The sequence below is a fragment of the Centruroides sculpturatus genome, unplaced genomic scaffold, assembly GCF_000671375.1.
Source record: "Centruroides sculpturatus isolate CEXI.00-Female unplaced genomic scaffold, Cexi_2.0 scaffold1, whole genome shotgun sequence".
NCBI lineage: Eukaryota > Metazoa > Arthropoda > Arachnida > Scorpiones > Buthidae > Centruroides > Centruroides sculpturatus.
Window position 1 is genome coordinate 746932 of NW_019384326.1, and position 6000 is coordinate 752931.

Genomic DNA, 6000 nt, shown 5'->3' on the forward strand with positions numbered 1-6000 from the left:
ACGCGAATTACAAAATTACCCAAATTGGAATTTTTTCCCCGTTACCAAAAACTTGACCAACAATTTATTGATGAATTTCAAAGTTAACTTTCTTGGTGTCACACTTTAAAATATCAAAAATTAGATCGAGATTATATTGTCAGCAATGGCTCTAAGAAGTAACTAAATGTTAAATGTAAAAAAGGCAGAATTTATTCATGTACTTACTCAGAAATATGTCACGCTTTAGATAAAGAAAAAGTGGAATGACGAACCATTTCTCTCCATCTTTCCTTGTCATGAGCATTCTCAGATCAGTTCCAATCCAGTTCTTGATATTATCCCTCTATCTCTTCCTGCCTCTTCCTCATGGTCTTTCTCCCTCTACCATTTCCTTTATCACTGTCTTCATTAATTGACCTGAAGATCCCCTGTTCAAACGTCTGACAAATACAGATTTTCTTTGCTTAGCACTGGTCATTAATTGTTTTCCTTCATCAAATCTCTAAAGTACTTCTTCGTTTGTAACCTTCTCTGTCCATCTTTTTTAGGCACCACATTTCTACTGAATTTATTCTGTTTTTCACTTTCTTCGTGATAGACAAAGACTCATATTCACAGGTAATCACGCTTCTTACTATTGTCTTAAGAATTTCTAGTTTGAGACTTCTGTTTAGGCTTTAATTTGTTAATATGTGAGAAATCTGGAAGATCTTCTAGAATTTTAATTAAAATTTGAATAATTATAATAAACACACACACACATACATATTTAAATAAAACTGGTAAGAGCTGACATTCTCTGACATTTGTATGACATTCTCTGCACTCATAATTACAAGTCATAGTTATGTGTGGTGTCATCTGTTATAAAAAAAGAGGATTTTGGGGTAGAAATGAGTTTTATAAAAAATTATAAATGATAATAACGAGATTCATCTTCGTTAACTCTGACCCCACTCCAGGGTCGGATGGCCGAGCGGTCAAGGTGGCAGTCTACCGCTCTGGGGGACCCGGGTTCGAATCCGAACGAGTCGAAAAATTCCCAGGAATTTTTCGGGGGTTGTTCCGTTCGGATATGTCGGGCCCCGTCCCTCACCACCCGGCAGCCCCATTGTGGGCCTGGCCGAACCCATAATGGGCTTGCAAAAAGAGGCCCTCTTAGTGCCCACAGGGCGAAAAGAGTAAAAAAAAGACCCTACTCCAGAGATGACACGTGGCCCCATCTAGCTACATACCTCCTCCACCTTTGACTACCTAAATGTCCCTGGATACTCTTGTTATGTTTATGATGGGTATGGCTCCCAATGGGAATTACTAGGTGATGAAGGGTCACCCGATATTCATGAAAATTTCTGATGGTCCAACAAACAAATAAATTTGATCCTCGAAGGCCTCAACACAAACCTCTCAGCAAAATTTCAGAAATTTCCGACAGAAGTTATTAAGTTTCAAAGTGGGTGAAGAAAATTGTATTATCCAATTTGAAGATTAATAAGTGCAGATTAGCGCAAAATAAAAACGCAAGTAGGGACAAAATAAGGAATTTCGGTTGAGTACTATTAATTAATGTATCAATATATTTTTCATGAACAGAATAACTGATGATATAATTTTCAATGCAGTCTATAACGCTGTTGATAATTCCGTTTTATATGAATTTCATGTTGTACGAGTCACTTAGATTTTACAAATACGTGTGTTGGGCTGTGAACGGCTCACGTATTTGTAAAATCTAAGTGACTCGTACAACATGGAATTCATATAAAACGGAATTATCAACAGTGTTATAGGGGGTGGACTTGTATTTCTGTTGAAAATCCCTCATTAGTATTTTGTTCTTATATTTGTAAATCTATAAGAATATAATTATTACACAACTAAAATTATAAAAATGAATCATTCCTACAAAAGTGGCACTTGTTAATTTGCGTGTTCTTGCATATGAGCACCATTTTTATAAATGAGCAACACTTTGCACCAATTTAATTCTATATTTCAAAATTGAATTCTGTTGGTAAATTTGTGAAAATTAAAAGAAAAATTTTAACAATTGAATGCAATTGCTCCTTTCAGAAGATTGTAAAGAATTAAACAATTTTTTTTTTTCATTTTACAGAAACTCGTAATTTACCCTTTGGCGTTTTGTAATTACAAAATCCAAGTGAATCACGGATGTGTAAACAGTTTCAACTCCTGCAGGCAACAAATAATCAATATTCTTATTCCACAATAACTCCTTATGACGTAGAGATTTTTACTGCATTTTAAATAATAAATATTCTTCTTTAAATCAATTTTAAACCGTAAATTACAATTAAATATTATCCTATTATAGTTAATTACTTAACGAGTGATGTGTTGACATTGATTATTGTCTAATGTCAAAGGGTAAAATGAATATTAAAATATGAATAATTTCTCTTTTGCTAAAAGCCGATTGAATTTTAATATAATTCATTTTATATGTGAAATTGTAAAACTAAATATAAATTCCTAATATCGGGGGGGGGGGAAATGGCACGACAACTCGTCATCTTAGTTTTCGAACTAAACACTATCGAACTTCGATTTAGCGCTACCATTCGTTTGTATATGAAACTAGAGCTAACTCGTTTGTGGCGCTTACACAAGGTATCTCAAATTAAGAATTAGTAATTGGTCACCAGTGGCCAAGTGGTTCTGTTTCCTCGCCAGGATAGATTGGCCACGTGGAGTTTTCCGGGTTTTCTTCATAGATCAGACTGAAAGACATTTCCCCTAGGCAGATCGCCCAAGTATTTCGTTGCCGTAACTTAACTAAACAAACAAATAGTAACGAGGTCCAAGTTTCAGTGTTTAAAATTCAGGTGATTTGATAATGATAATATTTTCAACGAAAAATTATATGTTTCACTTATATTATAGGGTTATTTTTATTTAATATTTGTGGGACGAGTTTTTAAGTCGTGTTCACTGGTGACTTGCAAAGATGAAACTATTCTGAAGAGCGCTATATCGGAGTTCGATTGTCTTTTCTATTATTTCATTTACTGTAAGAACGTAATCGATAGTTGAATACGCAAATTTAATGCTTTGCATTTAATCAGATTGAGAAATAAGGAGCTTGAATTCGGAGACGTTTTTATGTATTTGGGATAATATATTAATTTAATCTATAATTTCTTTGATTTCTTGTTTAGCAAAAGGTGTTATTTAACTGAATTTCTATACATTTGTGAATAACCTTTTAAAAATATTGATTATTCCCTTGTTTATTGTAATCAATCACCTATGATTATTCAGATTTTATTGCAACTGTTCTTAATGATACATTATTTTTTTTTACAATTTTTTATATTGTTCCATTGATTAAATTTCTAACTTCTTTACTAAGTGCAATTCCCTTTATTATACTCTTTTTATTAACTTACTCTGTCTGTCTGTCCAGATATCTTCTAACTTAATTTTCACCCACTTTCCAATTAAAGGTTAAACCAAGAAAAATTTCGATAATTCAGTGTTCCATAAGTGAAGATTAGAAAATAAAAATATATATTAAAAATTTAAAGAAAATCTTATTCACACAAACGCACTAAAAAGAAAACAGTAATTTTTTTTTTCTCAGATTTTTCATTATATTTGTATTATGAGACCAAAAATAAAAGCGTGGGGCGCTCGTGGGAAATTTCAATTCAAAACAGTGTAGAGCATGTATTTTAAACTAAAGAAATGAAAAATATGATTAAAAATTTCAGCCTTTTAGTCGTATTTTTTAACGGTTAAATTCAATGGCGTTTGAAGTAATCACTATATTATTAATAACGAAAACGATACAATTTCATAAACGAGCAACTATTTATTGTAACATCTTCACAATGCTGGGCTGCAATTTTAATCATATTTTTAATTTTTTTAATTTAAAATATAGGCTCTCCACCTCAAATTAGTAGTAGCTTGCCCCCTGTACATCAGACTTTTCCTCTTAGCAACAGAATCGTGACGGTCTTCTAAAGTTGAAAATCCATGAGTTGTATGAAGAAATTTAAGTATATTTTTACGTAATCATTTACGTCTCTATTGTATTTATTAATTAAAATTTATTTAAGAATTTATTAAAACAAAATTCCAATTAATATGAGAGAATTTTATAATTTATTATTAATAACTGTATTAAATCACCGTATAGATACGTCTGTAATTAATTAATATATAAGGATTTTTCAGATATTCTGAGATTTATCTTTAAACCAATTCGAGTTGTAACTTGTCAGAATACATTTTGCTTTTCTGTTTTACTTCAGATGAAAGATAAAGAATGCTGAAAGCAACTTAACTGTGATAAAAATCGTTTATTCTCGAGGGAAATGAAGAGAGATAAAGAAATCGCCAGATAAATAGGATTGTAACAATTCAATAGGAACAATTTTTATCATTTTTTATATTTAAACTTCTTGAAAAACCTCATCCCGATATCTTCTTTGCTTCGAAGAATTTTCATGTAAATCCCTCTTTCTCTCGTATAAAAAGACAATAGGGATAAAGAAGATGATGCTGAATATAAAGTGTATAAATTTAATATAAATACGAAGAATTAGATGAATATTTTATTAGCTTTATTATGTGTTACATCTTTTAATTTATAATATAATTTATAAAAACGTGAAGCAATTTTTCCAGATAGATGATAATTTCGGCTAAGAGATAAACGTGGGTAAATCAATTAATTAAAAATTAACTTACTCTGTCTGTCTGTCCAGATATCTTCTAACTTAATTTTCACCCACTTTCCAATTAAAGGTTAAACCAAGAAAAATTTCGATAATTCAGTGTTCCATAAGTGAAGATTAGAAAATAAAAATATATATTAAAAATTTAAAGAAAATCTTATTCACACACAAACGCACTAAAAAGAAAACAGTAATTTTTTTTTTCTCAGATTTTTCATTATATTTGTATTATGAGACCAAAAATAAAAGCGTGGGGCGCTCGTGGGAAATTTCAATTCAAAACAGTGTAGAGCATGTATTTTAAACTAAAGAAATGAAAAATATGATTAAAAATTTCAGCCTTTTAGTCGTATTTTTTAACGGTTAAATTCAATGGCGTTTGAAGTAATCACTATATTATTAATAACGAAAACGATACAATTTCATAAACGAGCAACTATTTATTGTAACATCTTCACAATGCTGGGCTGCAATTTTAATCATATTTTTAATTTTTTTAATTTAAAATATAGGCTCTCCACCTCAAATTAGTAGTAGCTTGCCCCTGTACATCATACTTTTCCTTTAACAGTAGAGTCGTGCGGGTCATCTACTAACTGCTTTCGGAGAAAAGAATTGAAATGACGTGATTTCCGGTTTGCGAGGGAAGTTCGTATACAATTAATCGGAGCTTCCTGCCCCTAATCTTTCCGTAACCGGTTTCGTCTTTCATCTCTCTAACACTTTTCTCGAGATTAAAGAAAGACAGTGGGAATTTATAGGTCTACAATTTTTTCAATTTGCGGCCCAAAAAGGAGGATAGTCGACCGACAGTCGAATGAAGTTTTCGGTTCGTGTTTAACCGAAAAAGACGGTCGTCGTCCGTTAATTCCTCTCCTAAGAGAAGCCTCCGGCTTCTTTTTTTCTCGGAGTAAAAACGGAACAAAGGAATTTCTTGTTATTGTCGGTAATCGGATCCTCTTTACGCCTAGCCAATAGCAGGTCTTTCGTCCGTGGCCACCTTTCCGCTTCTTTTCTCCGCCCGGCAAAACGTCGACGTAATTCCGGCTTTCCCCCAATGCCAATTTCCGGAAAAGCCAGTCGAAGCCAATTACGTACGATGCGCCGTGACGCCAGTCTACCGAAGAAACGTCGCCCCACGTCCGATTAACGCCCCTCTTTGGCCACCGGGGCCCGGGCTGACCCCTTACCTTCTTTCTCCCGGAAGTGATAATCCCGGATCGTTCTTTCGCCGGATTTTTCTTCTTCCGCAATCTCCGACCCGGGCATCGCGTTTCCGGAGTTCCGCCGCTCGAGTGTCTCGGTGTCATTT